This window comes from Anolis sagrei, chromosome 1 (genome assembly GCF_037176765.1).
Source record: "Anolis sagrei isolate rAnoSag1 chromosome 1, rAnoSag1.mat, whole genome shotgun sequence".
Taxonomy (NCBI): Eukaryota; Metazoa; Chordata; class Lepidosauria; order Squamata; family Dactyloidae; genus Anolis; species Anolis sagrei.
The window spans coordinates 242,577,252-242,589,531 of NC_090021.1; positions in this window are offsets into that span (position 1 = coordinate 242,577,252).

A 12,280-nucleotide genomic window follows, 5' to 3' on the forward strand; every position below is an offset into this window, starting at 1 on the left:
AGGAAGAGGAGCAAAAGTACCAAAATGGCTAAAATAGCTATTCTGGTTAAACCCCAAAGCCACATATGGTAATATTTTTGAAAAATTGAACAAAATGTCACCAAAATGGGTAGATGTTTACATTCTCCAGAGCTCTTTGTTAAGCTTATTATCCGCCCAATGTGACGAAGAGAACTCAAAAGCTAGCATGCTATTTTGACATTTAGATTGGCCACAGATATTGCTTACCTTTGAATTTTGGATTACTTTTTGAATCATAAAATCATAAAACTATTGAGTTGCTAAGGGCCCCATAGGCCACTGAATCCATATTCAGCTCATGTACTGCTGTTAAGCAAAACATCCTAAATCCTATACATTTGCATTTGTTTCTCTGTATTGCATGAATGTAGAGTTTTGCATTATTCTATTTAATTTCATGATACCTTGAGTTATAATTTTAATTTGTTCCATGACCAAGCTCTAAACACAAATCTCTCTTATCTCAAAGTGGATTTTCCACTGAAATACAATAAAATGCTATTAATCTGTTCTGGGCCCCCACCGCACCCCATTTTTGTTACATGTTTTTAAATAAGAAAATGTACTTTTTAAATGACAAATAATGCATAAATGCACATTCACATGGAACAATAAAAAATAAGATCAACTTTAAAATGGTAGAAGCACAAAGTTATTGCAAGGAAGCACATTTGAAGCAACAAAATGTGTGTTGGCCAGTGTTAACAGCAAGTCAAAATCAACACATTCAAATGGAACAATAAAGAAAGAAAGATCAACTTTAAAATAGTAGAAGCACAAGGTTTTGGCAGGAAAGCACAAAGTACAAAGTGAAGAGGCAGAGGCATCATTTTCTTCATACTGTACTCATTCTAGCCTCCCTCCTTTTCTTGCTTTCTCTCTTCCTTTCTCTTCATGAAGCCATATCAGGAATAACAACCGCACAAAATCAACTAACCCAAAGTTTCTTTAAGTGAACAAGGTCAAAACAGGTAGCAATCTCCCAAAGTGTACAAGAGCATGCACAAGGCACAGAGGCACAAGGCATGGTGGCTGCTCCCTTGAAGCCCTAAAGCCCTGTACTCTCCGCTAGTGCTCACTCTGGTGCTTGATCTTAAATGAAAATGCTGCTCTTCTGTCAAAGCAAAACCTGAGCTCTTAAGTTGGAATGCTCTTAAGTTGGAATGCTCTTAAGTTGGAATGCTCTTAAGTTGGAATGCTCTTAATTTGGAATACTCAACAATCTTTTGAATTCTGCTCTTTCTTTCCAATGTGATAGCTAGCTACCTTTTCTAGTTTTGTATCATCATAGGAGCCCCTGCTGGTGCAATGGGGTAAACCCTTTTGCTGGTAGGACTGAAGACCGACAGGTTGTAGGTTCAAATCCGGGGAGAGAGTGGATGAACTCCCTCTGTTAGCTCCAGCTCCCCATGTGGGGTCATGAGAGAAGCCTCCCACAAGGATGGTAAAATATCAAAACATCCAGGCATCCACTGGGCAACATTCCTACAGACGGCCAATTCTCTCACACCAGAAGCGACTTGCAGTTTCTCCATTCATTTCTGACATAAAAAAAATCTTGTAACAACTCAATAAGGATGTGATAAACCTTTCTTATTAATGCAGATATTTGGAGTACCTAAAATTCTGGAAAGTTCTCAATATCTGGGTTATAGGAATCTGATAGTCATAGATTGGACAAGAACAGCATTTCCAGTGACTGCCCCTATACGACCCATGGAGAAAGAGGCAACTAGTCACCACTAGAATCAGTTAAAACTTGCTCATAGAAACAAAGGAGGGTAAAGGGTTGTTATGTAATGATGAATGGGTGGTATTTTAAGCTGTAGCTTCAACCTGGTTGCTTTCTGGACAAAAACTTAGCCAGTTCAAATAAAGACTTTCCAACCGGAGCTTAGTTCATTCACAGCAGGAACTTGTCATAAATTGAGAAAAACCTCATGAATTTTTTTGTGTTTTATCTGCAGCACACACCCAGATTATATCATAAAGATGGCTAAATTTTTATCAGCTAAGGTAAGCAGCTGTTGTCGGTTTTTGCAACCAGATCCTGAACATTTATTGTTTGTTCCTTTCAGAGAGTCGCTAGGGATTGACACAGGATAGCATTCTTACTCCACCTGTTTACCTAGAATCATAAAACTTCTGTAATAAAACCACTCTTCTTTACTTCTTGATAGCAAGTAACAAGCTTTCCAGTCTTCAGTCTAGTTAGATGGAAAACACTTTGTGAATTCTAGTACCGACCCTGAGTAGCAGTAGACAGAATTCAAAATAGGCAATATAATGTTTCAGCCCACTTCTTAAGGTCAAATTTCCTCGGGGAAATTTGTTGACCAATCACAAACCAGGACCTGGCACCTCTCCAAACAAAACCTAGAGTTTGGAAAGGCAACAATATTAGTTAACAGAACCATATAAGAGGTTGGGCATATCACTCACATTTCAAGGACCTGCAGCACCCAATGTTCTGGAATGATCTCACACCCAGACTTATGGTGAAAGTCATGGAAAAAGACCAATTCAAAACAAGTGGGTCCCAAATTTAGTCCCTTTCAGATCTAAGCACTGCCAGCCCTTGTAGGTAACAAGCCAAAAACTGGTAAGGGGTGAAAAGTCAGCATGACAAAATAAAGACCTAGCTCAGATCTCCTGACCTGTACATAACTTTACCAAGCACAAATAGGGCATAAAGCCTCTTCAAGACAGTCTCAATGTTACATTTGTTCTTATCCTTCTCTGATCTGTCTTAGAAGTATGGATCTGCAATACTGTTGGTTGTTAAGAAGGAGTTAAATCTCTTAAGTACAATACTGTACACATCTCCTTTAGACAACAGGACCAGTTCACTAACCCACAAGGCACTCAAAAAAGACAATGATTTCAGATGGAATGCATACTCTTTGCCTGCTCTTTAAAGTCTAGTGTGATAAGGCCCTGAGTACTCCCTACTCCCTTAAGGATCTCAGGGGATAATGTTTTGTGCCTTTCAGGCACTTTGTCCACTTCCAAGACAAATTTCTTGAGTGCCTTGTGAAATCTGAAGTCATTTGTGTTGTTCCCTGAACCCCTGAACCTTGGAAGCAAAGTCTCAAACTGCCAAGCTATCTTGAATGGACTGTGAAGCTAACCTCCCACCCCTCAGATGGACGCAGAATAACAAAGTGTGGGAAAGATGGATTGGTCAAAAAGACCAAAACTCATTCCCAGTCCTATTTTTTAAAAATTTCAAACTGGTCTTATAACTTCTCCTAGCTATGAAAAAATATTATAATAAAGAAATGGTTGTTTAAAAGCTCTGATCAAACCCATCACTCACGAGGACCTGGATAACAAGGAATTCATAAACTGTGCAGTGGTTATATTATCACACTAGATATGGGCAGGGGAGATAGTTGACTCTTCATCCTAAATATAAACAGCCACCATGATTGGAAACTATTCCAAAAATATTAAATCTTGGACACAAGGAGTGGGCTGAAGCATGGACAACTGACATCCAAAAAACAATGGAACAAGCTACATCTAAGGCATCCTGAATCCTCAGCTCATTTCTCCAAACAGAGATCCCATTAAAGTAAGAAAGAATTTCTGACCAGACCCACAAATTCTTTCTAATTTCTTGAGTAATGCTATGACGAGCTTTACATATTCCATATATAGCACCACAGAGGTCCTGGAATTTATTTAGCATAGTCTTCCTACAAATGACAAACTGAGGGCTCTTCTGCATTGCCATATAATCCAGAATATCATATAAAATAATCCACAATATCGGTTTGAACTGGAGTATCTGAGTCCACACTGCCATATAATCCAGTTCAATGTGGATTTTATATAGCTGTGTGGAAGGGGCGTAGGTCTGCTCTAGGTAAGACTAAGCCAACTGAATTCCAATTCCTATGTCTGTTACAAAGCCAAATTTCCATGAACAAGCTTTACTGAGCTGTGGCATGGAGAATGGTTTCATAGCAGGTGATATGGAATTGCTAAGCATCTGATACCGTTTTAGTTACAGCAGTGCAATGGCAGGAATGGCTGGTGGGTCTGCCACTACAAGCAGTCCCCAAGTTATGAACAAGATATGTTCTGTAGGTTTTTTTTTCTTCAGTTGAATTTTATGTAAGTGGGAACAGGTACATTTTTAAAGTGTAACTCCAGCCACACACACACACACACACACACACACACACGTATATCACATACACACATGCTTTGGATAGCCTAGGGAAGGGTTAACACCTTTGTGGTGTTTGTTTTGTTGTCTGTGCCCTTGTTCAGAAGATTTCACCTCACTTTCTGTCCAAGTGATAGATTTTGAAAAATTTGGCTTGTTGTGGAACCAAGTATTGGTGACAATGCTTCAACTGAGAAGCATTTTTTCTGTGATAACTTTTCCAGGAGTGAATTTTCCTAGGGATAGGTTTCTCTCACTTCCTGATGTCTCACCCCCATCCTTAACTACAGGTCATTTCTAAGTCTGATGTCTGAATATGGGGACTGCCTGTATTCAATCTTAGAATCATAGAATCAAAGAGTTGGAAGAGACCTCATGGGCCATCCAGTCCAACCCCCTGCCAAGAAGCAGGAATATTGCATTCAAATCACCCCTGACAGATGGCTATCTAGCCTCTGTTCAAAAGCTTCCAAAGAAGGAGCCTCCACCACACTCCGGGGCAGAGAGTTCCACTGCTGAATGGCTCTCACAGTCAGGAAGTTCTTCCTCATGTTTAGATGGAATCTCCTCTCTTGTAGTTTGAAGCCATTGCTCTGCACCCTAGTCTCCAAGGAAGCAGAAAACAAGCTTGCTCCCTCCTCTTTGTGGCTTCCTCTCACATATTTATACATGGCTATCATATCTCCTCTCAGCCTTCTCTTCTTCAGGCTAAACATGCCCAGCTCCTTAAGCTGCTCCTCATAGGGCTTGTTCTCCAGACCCTTGATCATTTTAGTCGCCCTCCTCTGGACACATTCCAGCATGTCAATATCTCTCTTGAATTGTGGTGCCCAGAATTGGACACAATATTCCAGGTGTGGTCTAACCAGAGCAGAATAGAGGGGTAGCATTACTTCCCTAGATCTAGAAACTATGCTCCTATTAATGCAGGCCAAAATCCCATTGGCTTTTTTTGCCGCCACATCACATTGTTGGCTCATGTTTAACTTGTTGTCCACGAGGACTCCAAGATCTTTTTCACACGTACTGCTCTCGAGCCAGGCGTCCCCCATTCTGTATCTTTGCATTTCGTTTTTCCTGCCAAAGTGGAGTATCTTGCATTTGTCACTGTTAAACTTCATTTTGTTAGTTTTGGCCCATCTCTCTAATCTGTCAAGATTGTTTTGAATCCTGCTCCTGTCCTCTGGAGTGTTGGCTATCCCTCCCAATTTGGTGTCGTCTGCAAACTTGATGATCCTGCCTTCTAACCCTTCATCTAAGTCATTAATAAAGGGTTCCTGGAACTTTTTAAGGAGGAGCAGGATGATATAAGGCCAGGGAATCCACTCTGAATTTTATCACTATATCTCCAATTTGTATGGGAGTTCCTTTGGTGTTGGATGCTGGTTCAGCATGGAAAGAGCCTCTATTCAGATCAGCTGTGAGAGGAACAGCCATAAAATCCAGGGTAGGATTGTTGCCTCACACCAATGGATTCACCAGCTCTCTCTGTGCAGCAGCTATGAGATTCTGCTACTCTTCCCAATCACAAGGAAAACAGCACCAGAGCAGTTTTCATAGACTGCTATCCTATGTCAATGTAGGTGTTCTTAAATAAATATCACAGATGGTATATTGTCATCTAAGGCATTATGATTTACCCATTTTAAGGATCTCATAGATTTAAGAGCTTTACACCCTGCTTCTAAATATTTGCACTGAGCAATATCTGCAGTTTGCATCTGTAGCATACACAGGACCTCTCCAAAGCATGCATGGATGGGCGGGCGGGCGGGCGGGCGGGTGGGGGGGGGGCTATATGAAAAATGAGTGTGGATTTATAAAATGCTCAAATTTCTGCTAAATTTGATGGAATAAAAACCACATATTTACATGTTAAAAGGGCAACAATTCAGTTTTGCTTTCTCTCCTCCCTCTAGTTTCAATTTATCATGGCATTAAGATGGCTTTAAGTGCTGCCATCACCTTTCCACCTGATAGGCTCCTTAGTTTTACAGTGATGTGAAAAAATGTATAACCTTAATTTTCTCCATGTCTGTCATGATTGAAAAAATGTATTTGGCTAATTTGTGATCATTATTATAGTATTTATATTTTGCTTTCTCTTTCTAAAGGAGACTAAAGATGGCTATGAGAATGTTTGACAATTTCCAAATTTCCTTATCAACAGAAAGAATCTGAGAATGACCCAAAACAATAATAATACATTTGCGAGAATTCAGCATTATAATTATGAATCCATAATTGATCCGTATTCATGATCTCACCATAATCATGATTGTGACACTTTTGTGATGGTTTTAACTGCTTCCTTAACCTACTTTGCTACACCAACAGAAGGAGACCCATTCTGATGATGATTAGAGATGGGTGCCTAGTGTTTTCATCCACATCCCATCAGTGAGCAAGGCTGCAACATGGAAGTGAGGTTCAGGGTTCTGTTTCTGATTGTCACAGCTTCACTTGTCAGCAGGAAACACCATCCACCTGCTTCATCATTGCCAGCAGAATAGAACTTGTTCTCTTGGTGCAGCTGATGCCCAGCAAAATAGGATGGAGAGTGGGTTCATGGGTGGGTGAAAGAATCAGGTTACGAGCCATTACTTTGATTGACAAACATTAGTAAATAACCTATGTAGAATTTGTTCATTTTTGGTTGAACCCAATTCTCAGTTCTCATTCTTATGTCAAGAAAACTCTCCATGCAATCAATAAAGAATCTCTGTTGTATATTCACAATGTTGCACATACAGGGATCCTGTAATCTGCTTTCCTTGAGGCTCACTATTGCATTAATTCTACTTCCTGTGCGTCTGTCAATGCACTCCCCCTCTTGTTCTGTCTAAAGTGGATATTTGGTTGTGTTACTATGAAAGCTGGTGGAGCTCATGTTTTCAGCCTTTAAGATAAAAGACACTCAAGCCCTCTGCACTCCATGGTTTTTTAGCTGACACTAGATGGTGGGTCTAGTTTTAGTGCTGCTTCATAAGCACAATTTGCCCATGCAGGTCAATCAATTTCAAGAATATAAATCCATCTGGAAATGTATTTCCCTCCTTGTGGGTCATTCAATTGTTTAATAAGTATATCTTCTCCTCAAATGATAGGTATTGATGATTACTTAGTATATTAATCTGGATCAACTCTTAACATTTGAATGATAGCATCTCTCTATCACTACATGAATTATACAAGATTTGTGGTTGAGTCTTGTGCAGATGAATTTGTTATGAAAATGTAGTAAGGCATTACCATGGCCATCCACAATAATAATAAGGTGGATGACTATCTTGGCCAGATTCTGGCTTTTATTCCATATTCCATAGCTTCCCACAAAAGAAATGTTCATTTAGAACACTATCTGACTATACCACTTCTGTTACCCTTAGGAATATATACTAGGGCTAGGTTTGAACAACCCGGTATTATGATGCAAACCAGGCATTACTGTAACATCCCAAGAAGTGAGAGATTCTGTGTACGGGAAGAAGTGAGAGATTCTGTGTATCTTGTTTGTACACAGTGGAAGATATTGAACATTTCTTAATTGACTATCCAGCATATGCTGATATGCGATACAGATATTTATATCCAGTATTATCCAAACTGCAGATCCCCCAACAAAAATGATCTTCTGACATTCTTTTTGCAAGGACAAGAAAGATCTACCATAATCAGAGTAAGCCTTTTTGTATTCTGAAAGCTATCAAGAAAAGAGCACATTTCCTGAAAGAAGGACAATAAGACTGATTGTAAATAGAAGGTTAGCTGCCATCCTCTCCTTTTTGCCTTGCATTTTATTTGTGTTTAGTTTATTTATTTGTGACTAGTCAAATAAATAAATTATTATTACTGTAATATAGTGATTCTCAGCAGATTCAAAGTGTCTTACCATACTAAATCTAGAACACAGATAACTTAGAGAATAAAGATATATCTCCACAAAGGTCCCTTAGATGCACACAGGACCACAGGCAGTGAGCCAACTGATCTCGATACTTTCCCCACAAAATACTGAGGACTGTAGTCAGAGAATTGTCCTTTTCATTTAACTGGTCATCTTGAACTTTAATGTTCTTCCCTTTCATTTCCTTGTGTATTAATCTTGGTTGTGAAATACAAATTCCATGTTAAAAGACAGCAATTTTAAAATGGCCTGCATACCTAGTCTTATCTCAATTTATACATTCAATCACTAACTTGTATTTGTTAACTGTGATAGCAGCAGAAAAAATAACTTCAGGAAATACCAATACTGCAATAACAATGTGTACATTTCTAAATGCAATCAAAATGTTACCTGGCAGCAAACATTTCCTTCAAGGAAATTACTTATGTGAATGGTTTAATAAAGCCATTAAATGGGTATCAAGAAATGTTACCCATATTCTTTTGCTCACCAGTCTTGCTGTTGTTGCAATTGCTATTGCAATATCTGTTGAAGTCAGACATATTCTCATGACGCAGAACTTTTTCACCCTCGTCAGACCAGTATCATACCTGATGCAACATGGGAGGCCTCCTGTGTTGCCACCATAACAGCAGGTTCCACATCACCTTCCCTTTAAGCATGGATCCCTGCTGGAAGTAGCTGTGCATCATGGAATGGGAGACAGCAGGCTCTGTACTTCAGGGGAAGGCAAAGTGGAGCATGCTGCTGAATTCACCCCCCCCTTATGAGGTCATTAATCCAACACCCCAACAATCTGGTCTCTACGATTGCTCAGTGTATCTTCTTATCTTCTCTCAAAACAGTCATAGTTGTTCTCTGAGGAGGAGGCAGTCTCCAATCTGGAAGCCGCACAGGAGGAAACTCTCTCCCATATGCTTTTGAAGTGGGTCTTCATGGGCAACGGTATTTTTCTCAAGGCCTCTCTTGTAGATCTTAACATAGACAAGTTCATAACGAGACAGATGATGGCCCATTAGAAGGCTAAACAGCCAGGATTTTGAAAGCTAAAACAAACACATTGAATTGATGTGGAAAGCAATCAGCAACCTGTGCAGGTCTTTAAGATCACAATAATCTTGATCCTTGTCTCAGCCCCAGAGGAAAGCAATGGCAAACCCACTCGGAAAAAACCATGCCATGAAAACCCCGTGATAGGACCTTGGGATCGCTATATGGGAGAAATGACTTGAAGGTATGCATCATCATCATCATCAACAACAACAACAACAACAACTTGATACCATGAGTTGGTGTGGTCACTTCTTAGGAATTCTTAGGAATTTCTGAGCTGTGGATGGTGCTTCCCAACTTGATAATTCTAGGAGGGAAAACTCATTCCCTAAAGAGGCAAGTAATAAGCCAAAATAACTTCCCACAATATATATGCTATAGCTTGTGTATGTTCGCTTAACTCACTGTAGAAAAAAAATCCTGATTGTGCACATTTACAGCCTTGGCATATACCAATCCTGGAAAGGGAAGTGAGTATGAGTATGGGCCCTCCTGTACAATACAGGACTTGAAAAGTATGTGGGAGGTGGAATTACAAATTATAGAACAAGGTATGAAACAAGTGGTAGAGACAATAGGGATGACAGGAATATACGAGTAAGAGAAATGAGGAAGAAAATATTACATAAGTGACATCATACATCCTGTCAATTAGCGCACTGTTATAAAAATGGGAGCAGTAAGGGCTGGCATGGATGTCAACAGAAGGGGCGGTTTATGCATATGATGTGGGAATGTGAACAGGTATAATATTTTTGGCAGACAATACAAAATGTGTCAAACCAAATAATAGGGACTGATTGGGTTATAACAAAGGAAATGGCAGTCTTAGTACAAAGAGAGGGAATGGGAAATTACAGGGAAATAAAGGAAGCAGTAATTGTCTGTATACAAGCAGTGATAGTATTAGGATAGAAAGACAAATCAAAGTGGACAGTAAATAGATTGTATCAGTATATGGTGGACCAAATAGAATTTGACATTATGGTGTAAAATTAAATGATTCAAAATGTAATGAAAATAGAATGCAAGAAGTTGAAGGAAGATGGAACCAGGTCAAGAATTATATTATGAATAAGTCTAGAGATCAGACCATAAGAAATAGAATACAAATGTTATACAGTATGTAAATCTAGAAGGATGGTCTCCAAGAAGATAATCCTCGTGGTGGTGGTGGAAATTGTAAGTGTTGTGTTTGTGTATGTGTATATCTTATATATATATATATATATATAGATAGATAGATAGATAGAGAGAGAGAGAGAGAGAGAGAGTATTGGCCCTCAATTCACCTGCCATCTTGTTGCAACTGCAAGGAATACTCAGAGATGATTTTTCATTTCCCTCCTCTGAAATGTAGCATATAGTACTTGATATTCTTTGGCAGTCTCCCATCTAAGTACTAGCCAGGGCTGATCCTGATTAGCTTTAAAGATCAGAAGGGATGTGGCCCCTTTAGGGTATTTATGCCCCCTGGAAGAAAGCCACTTATATTCAAAGCAGGCTGCTTACTACAATTTTCAATGAAATCCCATGATTATTAAACTCTGGAACATAGCCAAGACTTTATCCAATGTCCTGTTATACACTCCATTCTAATCAGTAAGGACTAAGAGCACTTTACTAGATGATGGAGTCGAGCCAATGTGATTGAGAAGATATTCTGGTTTCTTTCATTTAATTTCTAATCTCTGTGTGTACTCTCTGTATATGATTGACAGGTCTTTCAGTGCAAATAAGATGAATTGCTTCTCAGAAAAGTGTCAATCTTCCCAAATTACAGGTGAAACATTTTAATAAAACATTACTAATGATAATATGTTCTTTAGCATGACAAGAATCTGTTAATATTTTATATTTTTGGGTGAGGTTTCCTCCATTGGGTGATACATGATTACCCCAACTTCCATGTATAAAAAAAAATCCAGATTTTGTTTCACAATGCTCATATTGCTCTGCTTTGCATTATGATATGTCACCTTTAGTCCATCTGGGAGGGTAGATGCATTTCCAACTACTTTACCACTGATGAATACTTAAGTATCCAGACTCTTGTCTGTCTGAGTAGACTAGCTATTTTCTGTGCAAACAATTCTGAAGTTAACCCTGCCACTCACGGATCTTAGGGCATATTTTATTTTCAAGGATTATCCTTGACTGATATGGTGCATTTTAGTTATGTTTTGCCCCACCACAAACTGTAAGAAGAGGCAGGAAATAATAATAATAATAATAATAATAATAAACATTGACTAAATCACAATCTGTCAACTACAAAAGGCCACCTTACTTGGATCTGTGCACATCATTCGAAAATGCATCACACAGTCCTAGATGCTTGGGAATTGTTTGACTTGTGATTTTGTGATATGAAATCCAGCATATATACCTCGTTTGCTATTATTACGGAAAATGAACACGCAAAAATACTATGGGACTTTTGAATCCAGACTGGCAAACTTGTGGAACACAATACACCAGACATCACAACTCTGGAAAAGAAAAACGTTTGCATTATTGATGTCACCATACCGGGTGACAGTTGAATTGACGAAAAACAACAGGAAAAACTCAGCCGTTATCAGGACCTCAAAATCAAACTGCAAAGACATAAACCGGTGCAGGTGGTCCCAGTGGTAATCGGAACACTGGATGCCATGTCAAAAGATCTCAGCCGGCATTTGAAAACAATAAACATTGACAAAATCATGATCTGTCAACTGGGAAAGGCCACCTTACTTGGATCTGTGCACATCATTTGAAAATACATCACACAGTCCTAAATGCTTGGGAAGTGTTCGACTTGTGATTTTGTGATATGAAATCCAGCATAAATATCTCGTTTGCTGTGTCATACTGTGTTTTTGTGTCAGTAAAATAACAACAAAAACAACAACAATCAAATGGGCAATTGCTTTGTCATCCCACCTTAAATCCTATGACTACCTCCTGTGGAATTCTGAAGTTTGTAGTTTAGTGAGACCTGAGAATTTTAACCTCTCAAAATGGCAAATCCCATGATTCTATGGGAGGCAGCCATAGGACTTAGAGTGTGATCGCAACACTTCAACAGTGTAGTGTCATAGTCCCCTCAGAGTCCATCCAGACAGTCCCAAAAT